Below are 18,418 nucleotides of genomic sequence, written 5' to 3' on the forward strand. Positions count from 1 at the left end.
ATAACATAGTTTGTAAAAGAATACCACTCATTATCAAAGTCTCAGTGGGGACTTGCTTAAAACCATGCAAGTTGGCGCCATTAGTTTTAAAAGAAAACATAAATTTTTTATGCAAAGTTTTAAAGAAACAAAATTAAATAACTGAGTCCCACTGATAATTTAGGAAAGTCTCTTAAACAAAACATAATTTAAATGGCGTTCTACGATGATCATTTTTTCGTCCATAGGATTACCCCACGCCATACACCCCATGATGATAGAACTCCTCACGTCACCACGCGTGCCATAAAGAAATCCTATTTGCTACCTGGAAGGAAAGTAACGGGGGTGAACTAAAAGCCCAGTAAGGAAGTACAAACAAATAAGCAAGTAAGAATACAACAAATACAAACACTAACGTTCATCTAAAACATCATGGTATATAATAACATAATCGTAACATATCATCATATCATAACATAATCGTAACATATCATCATATCACAATCATACAGCATACATGATGAGCATGGATCGCTAGTTGTCCATGTCACCCTATGAGGTAAACAGGAGATCTCTGGTCCTTGAATAACCTCGGTGCGTCCGCCCTAGGAGTTACGTCTCAATGTCCTTAGTAACTCGTTCGATGTATCTAACATTGTAATCTGTTTGATGTATCTAACATCGTAATCTGTTTGATGTATCTAACATCGAAATCTGTTTGATGTATCTAACATCCATACACATATCATATTCAACATATCATCACATTACGACATTCATATTTCATAACAATTCATCCATACAACAGTCTTACCATTCATAGCATAAAATCATAGAATCTATCTAACTTCCTTACCTCAGGTCCAAGCTAAGAAATTTTCACAATCTTTCAACGAGCCTATATCATAATCAAAACAACATTTCTTAGGTTCATAAAATTACTATTCTGCCCTTTCATACAACTCAGGTGTGCTTGGGCCATTCACACATAATAACAGTTACACATAACATGCAATTATTCTTAACTACACATAAATCCATAAAAGAATAATACTCGTTTTACCTATTTTACATGCATGATCTTTTTATAAAAACCACTTAGTTGAATAATAAACATAATTTTGGACGTAAAAGTGGAGTTGCATGTAACATGCATACGTGGGAACATTGCGTAATAGAGACGTTTTCAAAAACGATAATTCTACATTTCTTACTTTTATTGTTTTAAAAAAATAATAGACATATAACATGCTTTATTTTTCTTAAAATTTCTAAGTTGAGTTATTTTATTTTATAAAATAATTTGATTTAGCTTAAAAATAACATATGTGTCAATTTCATTCATTAATCTCAAATTACAAAGAATTAACCAAAAACTTGGAATTAATTAAAATACCTATTTTTAATATGTTTCTTTAGAAAAATAAATATTATCATTGTGTTACATAAATGATGTGAGAAAAAAAATATTTTTAAGTGTGGAAAATATATTTTTATTCAAATTATTTAAGACTTAGTTTTATGTAGCATAAATACATATGTGACAATTAAATAACCATTTTTAACCTTTTTAAAACAAACTTTCAGCCACCATTTATTTACTTCAAAAATCACAAATAAATAGAATCTAAATATTTTTTTCAATCAAAATAAAGGAAAATCATAACTTATCAAAATATGCATTCATACCATTAAAAATACAATTTTTCAATATTACCATAACTTAGGAAAATAATTTGTTCCAAGAACTCATCAAATTCATTTTAGTGAAACTCACTTCACATTTTCTTACAAAAATTCCAGCAACTATTTCTATCTTTAAAAATCACCATATTCAATTTAAAAACTCATATTTTCACAAAAATTCAATAAAAATTCTGTAGGTAATTATTTGAGTAAAATATCATTTTAATGGGACTTAAAATACCCATTTTAATTTCATAAAAGTAACATAACATCAAGGACATTACTTATGCATGCAAATCATTTTTTTATCAAACTTTTACCCAATTATTTAAAAAAATCAGCAAGCTCAATTCCTCAAGAGATTCATCTTTTATCCAAAAAATTTCACATAAAATCATACATGTCCAAAATCTCATCATACTCTTATTATATACATAATTCTAAGAATATTACTAACATATTCACATGAAATCTTATAAAACCAATTTTTCTATTCAATTGAATCTACACATGAAATCCAACAACAATAACAATGGCAATAACATACATAAATTCATAAACACCATATCTCATAAACATGCCTTATAACAAACCTAACATATTTCTAAAATCATCATTTACCATTTTACATAAATCAAAGATTAAAAAGATAACCATAGCAATATAAACATAACATATATCCTCATTACAAACCCTATCAAATTCATTTTCTCAAACATACCCATGAGCCCTTTTTAAACAAATCATATTCTCTTAAAAATACAAATCATAATCATCAATCCTACAATAATCAACCATTAGCATCACCATCAAAAACCTCAAAGACAAACCCATCAAAACCAATATATAGGCTAAGAAAGACCATTACCTCTCTTGATTGTAAAATCAAGAACACAATATGATCAACACCCAAACTTCACACCCCTTGTTCAAGCCTAGGGTTTTATTTGAAAACCACCATGAGGAGGAGAAAGAATCCAATCACACACAACAAATAAACAAAGTCAATAACATATAATCAAGAAAAGAGATTTGACAAACCAAAAATACAAGAAAACATACTCTAAAATGGGTTCCTCTTCACCTTCTTCTTCTTTCTTCCTTTCTTTCTTCTTCTCCCTCTCTCTCTACACGCCACTCCCTCTCTCTCTCTCTCTCTCTCTAGGTCACGGCAGCCACAAGAAAATATGCCCTCTTCTTCTCTTCCTTCCCCCTTTATTCAACTCTCTCAATAAAGCCTCACCAACACAAAATGGTAAGTTTCCTTTTTCTATTTTATTTTCTCATAATTCCTTTTTATTTTTCTTTTATTATAAAGGATTGGAGTCAAATGATAGTTTCCCAAAATGTCTATCCTCATCCAATTAACTTTTATTCTCTTAAAAGAAAAATGGAAAAAAAATCAAACAATTCCTTACACTACACGTCCACTACTCTTTCCATATCCTTTATTTTTTTTTTTTAATTTCCTACTTATTAAAATAAACTACCCAAGAATATCAATAAATGGCAATTATAAAATGTGTAGAAAATCCACACATGTGCACCTTATTACCATATACTAGCACACACTAAAACACTAGAGTGCATCACTATCTACCATGCACCTTAGTGCATTCAACCATAACTCACATAATTTCCTCAATTGTCACACTTATATAAAATGTAACACTAATAGTAAAATAAACATGTTACACAATTATTCACTTATTAAATTAATTAACCAAACAAACAATTAACAAATTTTAAATTCAAAAGATTATACCAAACAATTCTAACAATTAAATAAAATAATAAACAATCAAATAAAACAAACAACAACTAAATAAAATAACAACACTTAAATAAAACAATTCATCACACTTAACATTTAAATAAAATAAATCACAAAATTTAAATAATCTAAAAAAAAAAAATTTGGTGCACTACAATTACATCGTGTGTTTAAAGTAGTGCTTAACTCGCTAAACGAGTCATTTGGACTCAAGAGTGTAATTAAAACTAATCAAAGGTATAGGTATTAAAAATTTTGGTCAAAGATATAAACTTTTCATTTAAAACTTAAATAATTACAAAGGGATCCCGAAAAGAGTTAATTCAACTTAATTACAAACAAAGTTTACAAAATAGTCGACCTAAGCGACAAAACTGGACTTATACTCTATGTCCCTCAAAATAACTTGACTGTGGCAGCCAAGCAGGCCCAAAATGTAAGCGCCGCTCCAAAGCCCTCAAACTCATGGCTGGTCGACTTTTTCCTTGCCCTTACCTGCATCATAGAGCATCTATGAGCCAAGGGCCAACAAGAAAAGTTCCTCACGACTTACAAAATAATCATACCATGAATCTATAACAATTCATATAAATAACAATTCGCATAACTCATAAGTCATAGCCATATGTATTCAATAATCATATTTGCATTTAATATTTATACCATGTAATTCGCATCACCAACACCATATGTAGGATCGATGCCTAGTAGATAGGGGGCCTTTGTAGTGGGAACGAAAAACTGGACCTAGCCCTCCTCCATCCAGGCTCAATTGTTAAAGCCCATTTACCTAAGTTAGACTTAATTGTATTAGGTTAATTATGTTAGTTAGACCTAATAATTGATTAGAAACAAATTAATTCTATTTTTTTAATTTTTTTCAGTGGTTAATTTTAGAATTAATAGAAAAATTATAAACTATGGTTTATTGATTATTTTAATTTTCCCAACCTAAGTTAGTATTTTTTTTAAGAATAAAATACTTAAAGAGAAAAATAAAATAATGAGCTTATTTATATTTAATATTCAATCTCGACCATTGATTTAACAAGGTTAGAGTTTAGTGGGGCCTCATGGTGTTTTGATTTCGTCTCCCTACGAATCATGTTGATTGGACTCGTAACATGGTTAAATTTCTTAGGATAGATGGTCATAGATAAAACTCTTGTAGATTCATCTTTACAGTGACTATTACGAACTAAGTCTGTGATAACCGAAACTATGGGTCAAGCTCATAAAGTAAGACATAATTGGATTTCATTACTTTGATTGAATAGGAAGGTTGTCAATAAAAAATTATATATTTTTTATTAATTGAGATGTTTCTCTATTGAACTAAGTAATTTTGTGACTCTCGCCTACCGGGACACATGTTTCATGCTAGTTGAAATTCCTTAGAAATAGTGATATGTATTTCAGTATTTTGCATGTCTGTGCATATTTCTATATGTCATGCTATTTATAAATGTTATGTGATTAGATGTTTCTTGAGCAATGCATTGATTTCTATTTTATTGATAATCCTAGATCTCTAGGTTCTCCAACCCCATTCTCTCTCTTTTATCAAAAGACGTGCTGAGAAGCGAAAACTTCATGAAATGGAAGTCCAACATCAACATTATTTTGATGAGGAAATACTTATTCATGATGACTTAAGAAATCCATCGGCAACGCACTGGTTGCTGAAAAGCCTGCTGGAGCAAAGCCCACTGCAAAGAAGGTTGGAGAGGAATACTTCCACTACAAGGAGACTAGGCATTGAAACATAATTGCTCGACTCTAATGGGAAATGGAAACAAAGGCAATAAAATATTTGTCTTAGATGCATGTATTTTAGAAAATGATTCTTCGGTTTGGATCGTTGAGATAAGGGCTACTAATCGTGTGTGTACCTCTTTAAAACTACTTAGCACCTGGGAGGTTGTGAAAGATGGCGAGCTCAAGCTAAGAGTCGGGAATAGTGTTCGTTTCAGTCAAGGAAAGAAGGACGAGCTTATTGGATTTTGGGAATAAATTTATTTTTTAGACGATGCTTATTTTATTCTCAATTTCAATAAAAGTTTAATTTGAGCTTCCTTATTACATCAACAATATTTCGTTGTTATGTTCACATGTTTTAATATATCTATTTTTTTCAATGGATGTGAATTGTGTGTTGGATGTATGGAGAACTAGCTTTATCTTTTGCGACCAATCGAACCCTACGCACTTAATAATGAGTTATTTAAGATAGCTAAACTTAGGACTGCTAAACAACAAAAGGTTGATAACGACAACATGATGTACCTTTGACGTCTTCGCCTTGGTCATATTAGCTATGATAGGATTCAAAGACTAAAAAAGGTTGGGCCTTTGAGGGAACTCATTATAGTTGACCTACCTATTTGTGAATCTTGTCTCGAAGAAAAAATGGCAAGGCCTCCATTCTCTACAAAAGGACAAAGGGCCAAAGAACCACTAAAGTTACTTCATTCTAAATTTCATGTTCAAGTGAAGGGTGGTTATGAGTACTTCGTCACTTTCATTGACGATTACAAAAGATATTCCTAGCCTACTCCTTGAAATTGCTTGAAGCAACTATTTTGGAATGAGATTGGGAGTTAAAAATCTTTAATCTTTATGAAAGTCAAGCTTTCTTGACTTGTCAACAAATCTTCATTTGTGTCAAGCCTTGTTACATTTTATGATTCACATAAAACCGTATATTTATGATTTTATGTAACTTGGTTTTCTTTTCTCTTGATGTAATTTGTGTTATTCTATCATTAAATCCATGGTTGTATTGTGATTAAATGTTTCTAAATTCATGTTATAATTATTTAATTACTTATTCTTTAATTATCAAGATTTACACTCATACTTTGAATATGTTTATTTAAGTATCAAGATTTGCATTCATACTTTGAATATGTTTATTTAATTATCAAGATTTGCACTTATACTTTGAATATGGTTCTTGATTAGTCTCGATGGTTTGGGAATATTGAATTAATTCTCATTATTCATTGTTTGATTAGAAAGTATAAGCCATAAATCCCCCAAAATAAAAAATCTCTATCTCTAATTACTTTCTTTTGTGTTTTTGCATAATCAACAATGACAGAAATTTGTTCATCTTCCACAATATTCAAAACATTGCTTCAAGATTTGGTTTGTGTTGAAGACAAAACCATGAGATTATGGATATGCGCTACATGAATGTGATTATGGATTCAAAGTCTTCATCAACAAAGGATGAGACAACTCAATGGGATTACATACTTAAGGAGATTAGTATAATCAAATTCCTTATTTTTTTTAATGTGTAGATTTCAAAATTTTGAATGAAATTGTGTTTGTTGTCATATTTTTGTAAGTTTGAGTTTATTGTTTATGTTAAGAGTATAATGGTGAAAGTTAATGAACAAATAAAGAGCTATTGTTATACTTCTTTTGTTTCTAAAATTATTGATCATAATGTCAGATATGGTAATTATAAAATTAACCATAATAAGATTAGGGTTAAGGCAATTGATGTTGAGATCATTGCACTTCTAAATTAATTTAATTAGGTCACTTTAATGGAAAATTTGCGGCAATAATACCTATGTAGTTGGATATGTTGCACTTAAATGCTTATGTAAAAATTTTGGCAACAATAATACCTACCGTTACAAATTTGGTGCACTAGTTGGCCCCTGCCCGTCAACTCTAATTAGGGACCAATGTGGCAGCCATGTGGCGCCAACTGATTGGCCCTTTTTTTTAATTTATTAAATATATTAAAAGAATTATTTTTAAAAATGTAATTAATTACAATAATAAAAATTAATAAATTAAAATAAATCAACTAGAAAAGTAAAAACATAAATTTTAACTAATAAAAAATTTCAGGTTTCAATATGAAACTAAAAAATTCTTAAAAACTAAATTTGAAAAAAAAAATGATTCATCTTCTCCTTTAGCTCTCTCTCTCCCCCAACCATGCAAAGACTGCTTATTCTTCTTCTTCTTCTTCTTCAACAGCAAATCACGGCGACTTCGACTTCTAGGCGATCTCGACGAACGACGACTTCGACTTCTGGGTAGATTTTGACGAAGCTTTGAAGGCCAATGATTTTTGGGCAAAGCTTTGAAGTATGGTGTGTTCGACTTCTGGGCAGCGTGCTCGGCTTCAACCTAGATCTAGGAAAGAACAAGTTTTTTTTCTTGTGATTTAATTGTTCCCCTAGCTGAATGGGTTTCAAATGGGGTTGTCGTGGGTCTTGGACCAATGGGTTTCAGGAGATCAAGGGAGATGAAGGAGTTGAAGGGTCTGGGTTTCAATGCTACGGAGGTCGGGGGAGATGGAGTCGGTAAAGCAGGGGTATGAGAGGTTGAAGAGGACCCTTTTTTCTGAGTTTTGGGAATATCAATGAGATGTGGGTTTGGGTCTGGGATGAATAGCGATGATGATGATGATGATGATGATGATGGTCTGATATTTGAGTTGGGGAAGAAGAAGATGAACATGAGGTCTGGTATTTGAAATTAGGAGAAGAAGAAGATGAATTTGAGGCCTCGGAAAAAGAAGAAGATGAACGATTTTAGTTTTAGGTTTAATTTAATATTAGTTTTTAAAATTATTTTTAATTAAGTTTTATAATAATTAAAGAACTAAAATTAGTTTAAATATATTTTTTAAATACATAAAAGAAAATTTGATTATTTTCATTATTTTTGGATTTTTTTAATTTGAATCATTTTTATTTATTTTTAAAATGATTTTTGTAATAGTTTTTTTTCAATTAATTTATTTTTCATATATTTAATTATTCTAACAAACTAGAAATTGACACGTAACATTCAAAGTCAAACTTAACGGAGACATAACGGCAGGGACCAGCTAGTGCACCAAATTCGCAATGATAGGCAATATTGTTTCCAAAATTTTTACATAAACATTTAAGTGCAACAAATCAAACTACATAGGTATTATTGTCACAAATTTCCCTCACTTGAACTGATGATGAGATCTTTGTGACCATAATTAAATTTAATGTATTTGATGAGGAATGCATCGTAACCCTAATAATGATGAGACTAATGCAAACTAAAGAGAAGGTAAACATATCAATGTAATTGATGTTGAGATCATTGCAACCTTGAGTGAAGTTAATGCAACCCAAGGGAAGGTGCAAGGATATTGGTATGATACTTGTCCCGCCATTCATGCAACCTTTGATAAAACTCTTTTCAAAACCATTGAAAGTGCAAAAAAGGGACTTGAAGTCCAAATGGGAAATGAAAAGAGATCCAAGGTACTTGGAAAGGGGCTGCATTGATTCATTCTTCACCAGTGGAAAGAAAGTGACCCTAACTAATATTTTCTATGTTCCCTATATGAAAAGAAACATTTTAAGTGGAAGTCTATTGAGTAAATCAGTATCAAAATGGAGTTTGAATTTAGTAAACTCATTTTGACTGAATTGGGCACTTTTGTAGGAAAGGGATATTCATGTGATTGGATGACCAAACTTTGTACGTTTGATAATGACAATAATAATATGGCATCTAATTCTTGTAATGTGATTAATTCTAGTTCTACTACTTTGTGACATAATAGACTTGCTCATATAGGTTATAGCACTATTAAAAGAGTTGTTAAATGTATACTAATTAATTGTGAAGTAAGTGAGCATGATAAGTGTGAATTATGTGTTAAATCTAAAATGGTTAGAAACTTTTTCCAAGTGTTGATAGATGTTTAAACTTACTAGATTTAATACATAGTGATTTATGTGAATAAATGACATGTTGACTATAGGAGGAAATAGATACTTCATAACATTTATAGATGGTTGCTCTAAGTATACTTAAGTGTATTTGATTAAGAGTAAGGATAATGCATTTAATGCATTTTAAAAAATCTATAAAGTTGAAGTAGAATATCAATTGGAAAGCAAAATTAAGACTCTTAGAAGTAATAGAGCTAGTGAATGCTTTTCAAATGATTTTAATATGTTTTATGAACAACATATTATTATACATGAATGCACTACACCATACACTCCACAATAAAGTGGAATAGCTGAAAGAAAGAATATAACTTATCTTGAGATAATTAACTCTATGCTTTTACATGGTAAATTGTGTTATAATTTGTGGGTGAAGCTTTGCTTGTTGCGCATCATATATTGAATTAAATTCATGTGAAAAAGAACAATGTATCTCCATATGAGTTGTGGAGATGAAAAAAGTCTAACCTAGGCTATCTTAAAGTGTGGGGGGGTTCCTTGCTTATTCCAAGAGCACAAAGCCTAAAAGGACCAAGTTGGGTCCAAGGGCCGTAAAGTGTGCATTTTTTGGCTATGCCTGAAATAGCAAGGCCTATAGGCTATTATACTTTGAGTCTAATGTGATAATTTAATCAAGAGAAGTGGAGTTCTTTGAGAATATGTTATATTGTGATAGCAACTCGCAAGAACCCACATGTGCTGAAGAATCTCGTAAAGAGAAAGATCCAAAGCTTGATGAGAAACCTATATTGTCTCAGAGAAGCTAGAGGATTAAAGAGTTGGGATCAATTGAGAAATGTTATCAAGTAGAAATACTCTACCTAGTGGAGGGTAACCTTGAATAATTCACATGGAAATTTCCTATGATTTTTCAAGTTGAGGATGTTCCCAAAACCTACCAAAAAGCAATGTCTTCGAGAGAATATGTTTATTGGAATGAGGCAATAAATGATGAGATGAATTCTATTATGTCAAACCACACATGATAATTTGTAGACCTTCCACAAAGTTCAAAACCAATTGGGTGCAAGTGGGTATTTAAGAGGAAATATCACATTGATGGCACATACAAACCTCTAAAAGCTAGATGAGTTTCTCAATGTTTTAAACAAAAGTAAGGAATCGATTATTTTGACACGTATGCACTGGTTGCTAGGACAACCACAATAAGAGTTTTATTTGCCTTATCATCAATATATAACCTTTATGTTCATCAAATGGATGTCAAAAAGGCATTCCTAAATAGAGATCTCGATTTGGAGATCTATATGGAACAACTAGAGGGTTTTGTTCCAAGGAGAAATGAATATAAATTATGTAGGCTTGTTTAAATCATTGTGTGGATTAAAACAAGCACCGAAACAATGGCATGAGAAAATTGATAAAGCTATTGTTTTGGATGGGTGTAGACACAATAATGTAGCAAGTACTTATACTTTAACACTTTTGTTGGCTATGTCATCTTGATGTGCCTATATATTGATGATTGTTGATTTTGAGTAATGAAATAAGAGGCATAATAGAAGTGAAAAGGTTCATATCTTCCACTTTCTAGATAGAGGACCTTGGAAAGGTCGATACCTTCTTTGGTATAAAAGTGAGAAGAAATAGTTGGGGTTATGCCTTAAGTCAATCTCACTTTGTTGAGAAAGTTCTTGACAAATTTAGTAATCTCAAAATCAAAGAGTCGAATACACCATTCAATTCAAGCATAAAGCTTAAAAATAACAATGGTAGAGCGGTTAGAAAACTAAGTACGTTTACTAGCAATCCAAGTATCAAACAATGGAAGGAAATTGAGAGGATTCTAGGGTACCTAGAGAGGACCAGGAAACTAGACCTCCATTGTTCAAAGTTTTCTCATATACTTGAGGATATTCTAATGCAATTTGGATATCTAGTGGAGGAGATAATTTCTCCACCATGAGTTGGGTGTTTAAGCTCAAAGGATGAGCAGTTTCTTAGGGCCTAAAGAAACAAACATATATTACACTAAAAATGAGTTTATAGCTCTAACGACAAATGGCGAAGAGGCCAAGTAGCTTAGGAATTTCATGAGGATATACCAATGGTGATGGATGAGCCACATTAGCTAGAACCTACAATGGAATAGACTATGAGAAATTCTAGACATTTAAATCTAAGCCATGGATATAGGATATAATTGATTCAAAGATGGAATCATATGTGAGAACTTAACAGATCCGCTTGCCAAACCTCTAGTGAAAGATTTGGTTAGTTCTACAAATTGAGGGATGAGACTAAAAATCCTTGACAAATAGATTCCCCAATGATGGCAACCTAACTCAAAGCTTGTATACATCCAGTGTAGAGTTCAATGGGTAAGAACAAGTCATTGATAAGGAATAGTTTCAACATTAACGACTTAAAAGTCCCATCTAGGATGAGTTAATGTGTGTTGCTATCGTACATGAGGGTTAAGCCGAATGCTTTTAATGAAATTCAATTGAAGAGCAACAAGCATCTCTAAAGGTAGCAAATATGTTTTAAGAATTTCACCTATGTGAACCTAGAGGTGGAGTCACCTCTTAAGAGAGTAGGAGTTTTCTCTCTAGATGGTTCATGAATGGATAAACACAAGGCCATAAAAAGTGTTGAGCACGCACAATGGGAAATACATAAGTAATCAGGTAAAGGTGTGTGAGATTCTACTGGTTTTATCACTAGGAATGTTGGGTTCAATCTTTTAAGAATACCTTAGCATTTCGATAAACTTTTGTAGTATTTTCATTAAGATAAAGTTCAAACCCAAAAGGTATTTTATTTTATGCACCAATATTATTCAGGCTAGAGGACTAAGGATGTATTTAACCAAGTGGGGGATTGTTATGATTGGTTAAATACATAGTGAAATTGGCTAGGCACGAAGAGGTGCAAAATCCATAACGGTTTCACAAAAGTCAACATGCGAGAATTGAATTTTAGTATAGGAATTTATAAATCATCTCTTTTTGGGTCCAAAGTGTTTCTTTGGAGTATATGAGAGTACCCAAAAACTTTGGGAGCATTTGGGGATGTTTTGAGACAAGTTTTTGAGCGCCAAGTCAGCGGCATCTGGGAGATGACTCGTCGCTCGCCTTTGAAAGAGTGGACCAGGCGACCTGTCGCCTAGTACAAGGCAACATATCGCCTAGTGCCAGGTGAGATGTTGTTGGGGTTTTATGCCCTAATTAAAACTCAATTTCTTTGTAATCTCATTTTATTATCAATAAAAGAATAAAAATATTTTTTTGACTCGGTCAATCAATTTGCTCACATGTTTTATTTTCATGATTATTTGTTTAATATAAACTTTTATTAAATCCCGAGCTTATAGCTAATCATACTTATAATGACGTAATCACAGTGGAATATAAATATGATTATATGTTCAAAATAATTTAGTCCTAAGATTAGTCATTGCACAGGATTTACACTGACTTGCCAATCTACGATATGATCTACTTACACACCGCAGTGTTATGTTCTTTCTAGAATATTAGCAAAGTAGATAAGATCGGATGTATTTGTTACATCGAACTGGACCGATATTGATAGTAGATAGGATAAGTAAACATATCATTATTATCTATTCTAGTCATATCATATAGTTGACCATAGGTCAATTAAATCTCAATTCTTAGTGGTTAGTATTCTAAGTGATTGTATTATTTGAGTTCTTTGACTTTTTCGTTACCAGCTTACCCTATGGACTAGCCCATACTTACATCTTGGGAACTCGGTAGTATAATTGAGTGGGAGTGTTAATCATAGATATGAACATCTATAGCTTATGATGAAGAAGTTAAACGATGGTTTCCTTTTAGTTTGGTTCAATGTGCTAAATGATAGAGATCTCATTTCAGTAATTAATATTAGTTTACTTAAATATCATTTACAAGGAACTAAGTGTTTTAAGGATAAAATACAATGAAGGGTAAAATGGTATTTTAGTCTCATCTCATTGTAGACTATCTATAGAGGATTGAGTGACAATTATGGTTGTAACAATGGATAATTAATAACGTATCTATATTTGTTATAGAGAATTCTATGAATTCAAGAGTGCAATTCTGAGTCTTCAGTGGAGACACAAGGAATTAATAAGCCAGTAAATTTATTAGTTAAATTTATGATACCTTATTGGAGCTTGATTTCATAGGCCCATGGTCCCCACTGTACCTTGGATAAAGTCATCTAGATAGTCTCAATTAATTAATTTAATTATCAGTTAGAATTATCAAATTTGACCAGGTCAATTTTGGATAGTTTCACAGAACTATACAATTTAGAGAAGAAAAGAGATTTTACGGTAGATTTATTAATTAAAAAAATTGGTGTCTATATTAATAAATAAGTTTAAATCAAGGTTCAAATTATAAATAATTAATTTGATAAATGATTTAAATAATTATTTTATTAATTAATCAATAGAAAATAATACAAACCTTGTTTTTAAGTCCAGCGAGCTTATAATTAAATGGGAAATTTCATGGGCCTAAAGCCCATGATAATTTCAACCATTAGGCTGATATTATATGTTATTTTATTGATTTTTTAATTAAAATAAATAACCTAATTGATCCTACAAAAGGAATGCTAAGTGAGTTGAAATCAGTTTTTTGAGAGACTTGTTTTTTAGAAGATCAGAAAATCTAGTCTTGATACTCTAGGTTTTAGATTCTCTCTACAGCATAACTCATTTTCTAAGCCTCAAAATTATTTTCTTTTCTTCTCTCTGTGTCTATCTCAAGTGTTGAGAATTGTCCACTCTAGTCTAGTTGATTCTGAGGATACTTTGGAAGGCTGTGAAGAAAATTGAAGATCGATTCAGTTTCTTGGTGATACCCTGCGACAGAACGGATTTAAGGGTTAGAGAAACTGAAGGAAGGACTCAATCATTCTACTGCACAATAATGTAAGTGTTCTTATCATTATCTATGTATGAATTCAATTTTAGATATATGTTCTAGGTTGTCTCAAATTAATTTGTTTAATATAAGATTTACATGAAAATAAACAAGATCTTGTATAAGTTTTCCCAACACATGTCCATTGAGTTGTCCATGAGAATATGTATAGTGACGTGTTTTTGCTCCAAAATACAAATTAAAACGCTCTAATCTCATTGGATGAGTCTAATGAGGCTGCTATATTATTTAAATGATTCATTTGAGTTAATTGGTGAATCGGTCACTCACCTCTCTCTCTCTCTCTCTCTCTCTCTCTCTCTCTCTCTCTCTCTCTCTCTCTCTCTCTCTCTTAAAACCTCTCTCTCTCTCTCTCTATCTCTCAAGATTACTAGTTTTCTCCAAGATCTTCATCAAGAAAGCTTGACTTGCATGAAGATTCAAGGCTTGTAAATCCCAATCTCATTCCAAAGTAGTAGCTTCAAGCAATCTCAAGGAGGAGGCTATGAATAAATATTTTTGGACAATAGATTTTTATTTGTGTCAAGCCTTGTTACATTTTGTAATTCACATAAAGCCATAGAGTTATGATCTTATGTAACTTGGTTTTCTCTCCACAAATGTCTATTCTTTCTCTTGATCTAATTTGTGTTATTCTATCATTAAATCCATAGTTGTATTGTGATTAAATATTTCTAAATTCATGTTATAATTATTTAATTACTTAATTTTTAATTATCAAGATTTGCATTTGTACCTTGAATATGTTTATTTAATCATCAAGATTTACATTCATACTTTGAATATGTTTTCTTAATTATCAAGATTTGCATTTATACTTTGAATATGGTTCTTGATTAGTCTCTAGGGTTTGAAATATTGAATTAATTCCCATTATTCATTGTTGGATTAAAAAGTATAAGCCATAAATCCCCAACAGTGGGAGGGTCTCTGAGAACCTGATTCGCTATCATTATGAAGATGAAACCAACATGGTAGTTGGAGAGACAAGTGACGATGATCCATTGTCTTTCAAACATGCAATGGGTTGTTCTGAAGCCATGAAACAGGAAATGGATTCCATGTACTCTAACTCCATCTAGAATCTTGTAGAAGCACCTAGTGACTTTAGGGCTACTAGGTGCAATTAGATCTATAAGAAGAAGAAAGGAGTTGATGGAAAGGTCGAGACATATAAGGCTCGACTCGTGGCAAAGAGTTATACCCAAAGAGAAGGAGTTGACTATGAGGAAACTTTTTTTCCAGTTGCCATGTTAAAATCCATTAGCATACTCTTATCTATAGCTACAACTCTTGATTATGAGATTTGGCAAATGGACGTCAAGACAACGTTTCTTAACAGGAATCTTGACGAGACCATTTATATGGATCAACCAGAAGGGTTTAATGTAGCTGGACATGAAAAGAAAGTTTGCAAGCTTAATAGGTCAATCTATGGACTTAAGCAAGCTTCACGTTCCTAGAACCTAATGTTTAATGAGATCATTAAAACCTATGGTTTTGAGAAAAATCTCGATGAGCCTTGCGTTTACCAACTAAAGGCAAATGACATTGTGGTATTCTTATTCCTTTATGTAGATGATATCCTACTCATTGGAAACAATGTGAAGAAATTGTCAAACATACAGAATTGGCTTGGAACACAATTCTAGATGAAGGATTTGGGTGAAGCGAGTTATGTTCTTGGTATCCAAATCATTCGGGATAGAAAAAACAAACTCTTGGCTCTATCTCAAGCAGCCTACATAGATAAGGTGCTTGAGCGTTTCTCTATGACAAATTCCAAGAAAGGACGTTTGTTGTACTAACATGGAATTCATCTTTCAAAGAAGCAGTCTCCACAAACTCTTGAAGGGGAAGATGAGATGAGATAAATTTCTTATGCATCCGCAATTGGAAGTCTAATGTAAATGTATGCAATGTTGTGCACTAGACCGGACACCTGCCATGCAATGGGAGTTGTGAGCAAATACTAGTCAAACCCTTGAAGGGAACATTGGGTGGCAGTCAAACACATTCTGAAATATCTTCGACGAACTAAAGACTATATGCTAGTCTATTGGTGGGATCCTTAAACCCGTTAGGCTACACCGATTATGATATTCAAACTGTTGTCGATGATAGGAAGTCTATTATGGAATGTTGTTTACTCTTTGGGGGTGGATTTGTAACATGGAGAAGCATTACGAAATTTTTGATTGCATATTTCACAATGGAGGCAGAGTACATAGCTGTGTCTGAGCCATCTAAGGAAATAGTGTGCCTGGGGAAGTTCTATACCGATCTTGGTGTTATTCCAAAAATGGATAAACTCCTTTATTTTGTATTGTGACTATAATGGGGCGATAGCCAATTCGAAAGAACCTCAAAGCCACAAGAGGGGTAAGCATATACAGAGGAAGTACCACATCATCCGTGAATATGTGGAAATGGGTGATGTAAAGGTGATGAAGATAGCGTCAGAAGAAAATCTAGCGGATCCTTTTACAAAGGCATTAGCTGATAGCACATTTGTGAAGCATATAGAGCGAATGAGTTTAAGAGACACGTCTCATTAAGTAAGTATCACATTATCAAATGTAATCAATGTCACAGCGTTGACCATAGGTAAAATCGATCTCAATTATGAGTTATAATATTTCTATTAATTATATTGTCTGAATCTTTTGACTTGATCATTAAAAGGTTACCCTACGGAATAGCCTATACTTACATCTTGGTGATTCAATGGTGTACTTGAATGAGAGTATTTATCATAGATATGAAATCTATAGCTTCCGTAATAGAAGTGAAAAGATGATTTCCTTAATAGCTTAGTTCAAATGGTTAAGTGATTGAGTACTTATTTCTGTAATTGAGTTTATGGAACTATTATCAATAAGGAACTTGGTAGGATTTAAGGATAAAATACCAATGATGGGTAAAATGGTAAAATTCACCGACTCATTAATAGATCATCGATAGAGAATTGACTAACAGTAATGGTTATAATGATGGATAACGTATTTACATTAGTGGAAATACATTTTATGAATTCAAGAGTCTAATTCTGAGTCTATAGTGGAGTCACGAGGAATTAATAAGTTGTGAGTTAATTTATTCTCGAAATAAACTCATGAGAACTTATTGTAGCTTGTATTCATGGATCCATGGTCCCCATGTCATCTTTGGTTAAATCAAGTTTAAATGTCTCCAATAATTGATTTAATTATAAATTTAGAGTATCGAATTGACTAGGTCAATTTTGTGATATTTACATGAATTATGATTAGAGAAAAGAAGAGAGTTATTGTAAAATATTTGACATATTTATTAATAATGATATATTGGTGTTAATAATAATAAATAATATTAAATGAAGTTTCAAATTATAAATAGTTAATTTGAATAAAGATTTAATTAATTAATTATAAAATAGATAAATAAATGGGTCTTGAATTTGAGTCAATTGGGCCTTGAATTTAATTAAGACACACATCATGAGCTCAACCCACATGGTGTGGCTGCCCATGATGGGCATTATTTACATTTTATTTTTTAATTAATTTAATTAAGAAAATAAGCTTATGGATGTGTCTATAAATAGAATGTTACAACTAGGGTTTTCATAAGACTAGTTTTTTTTGTAAGTGCTCAGTTAAAGAAAATCTTAGATTACACACTTCTAGTCACTTTCTCTTCTTCTCTTCTAGACCTCTATCTCATGTGTTAAAAAAAATTGCACACACTAGTTAGGCTTGATCAAAGATTGACGAGAAAGATTGTGGTTGTGTTCGTGTTTTAGTTCTTGGCAATTCCTAGCAATTAGAAAATGACAAAATGATAGGGAACTGGAAGGGTGGAGGCTCATTAATTTCGCTGAAGATAACTAAGTAATCTACTTTTTCTAAGTTTCATTAGTTTCAATAGATTAATGTTCTAGAATTTCTATTTATGTTGGATTAAATTAGGAATCACATGATAATAAGCAAGATCTTGTATATATGTTTCCTGCAAATCTTTGTCAATTTTTTTTTTCCAAACCACTAGAGAGGATTGCTTAAGATTTTTTCAAAAGTAGAATAAAAATTGGGATACAACATGTCTTGAAACTCAACAATCAAGTGAGTTTTTGGTGAGTTTGTAAGAGAAAAATGTTCATCTTAGATAGCTATAGGGCAAAAGAGTGCAAAAATGTGATAAATATTTTTGAACTCTTAAAACTCATATATATATATATATAGGACAATTTTTTTATAGGGGCTTCACTTTAAGCTTTACCGGTAGGGCTTTCAGTGTTTCTCGACCTG

General features: G+C 31.8%; 1 long non-coding RNA gene across 1 annotated transcript; it reads right to left on the reverse strand.

Annotated features, from left to right (window-relative positions):
* Positions 1-212: 212 nt before the first annotated feature.
* Positions 213-2,801, reverse strand: LOC133784321 (uncharacterized). Its single transcript, XR_009871274.1, has 4 exons — positions 2,731-2,801; positions 2,537-2,603; positions 839-880; positions 213-307 (listed from the first exon to the last, which is right to left on the reverse strand). It is a non-coding gene; the product is annotated as an uncharacterized LOC133784321 (long non-coding RNA).
* Between the last annotated feature and the right edge of the window lie 15,617 nt (positions 2,802-18,418).

The sequence above is a fragment of the Humulus lupulus genome, chromosome 6 (genome assembly GCF_963169125.1).
Source record: "Humulus lupulus chromosome 6, drHumLupu1.1, whole genome shotgun sequence".
Classification (NCBI taxonomy): domain Eukaryota; kingdom Viridiplantae; phylum Streptophyta; class Magnoliopsida; order Rosales; family Cannabaceae; genus Humulus; species Humulus lupulus.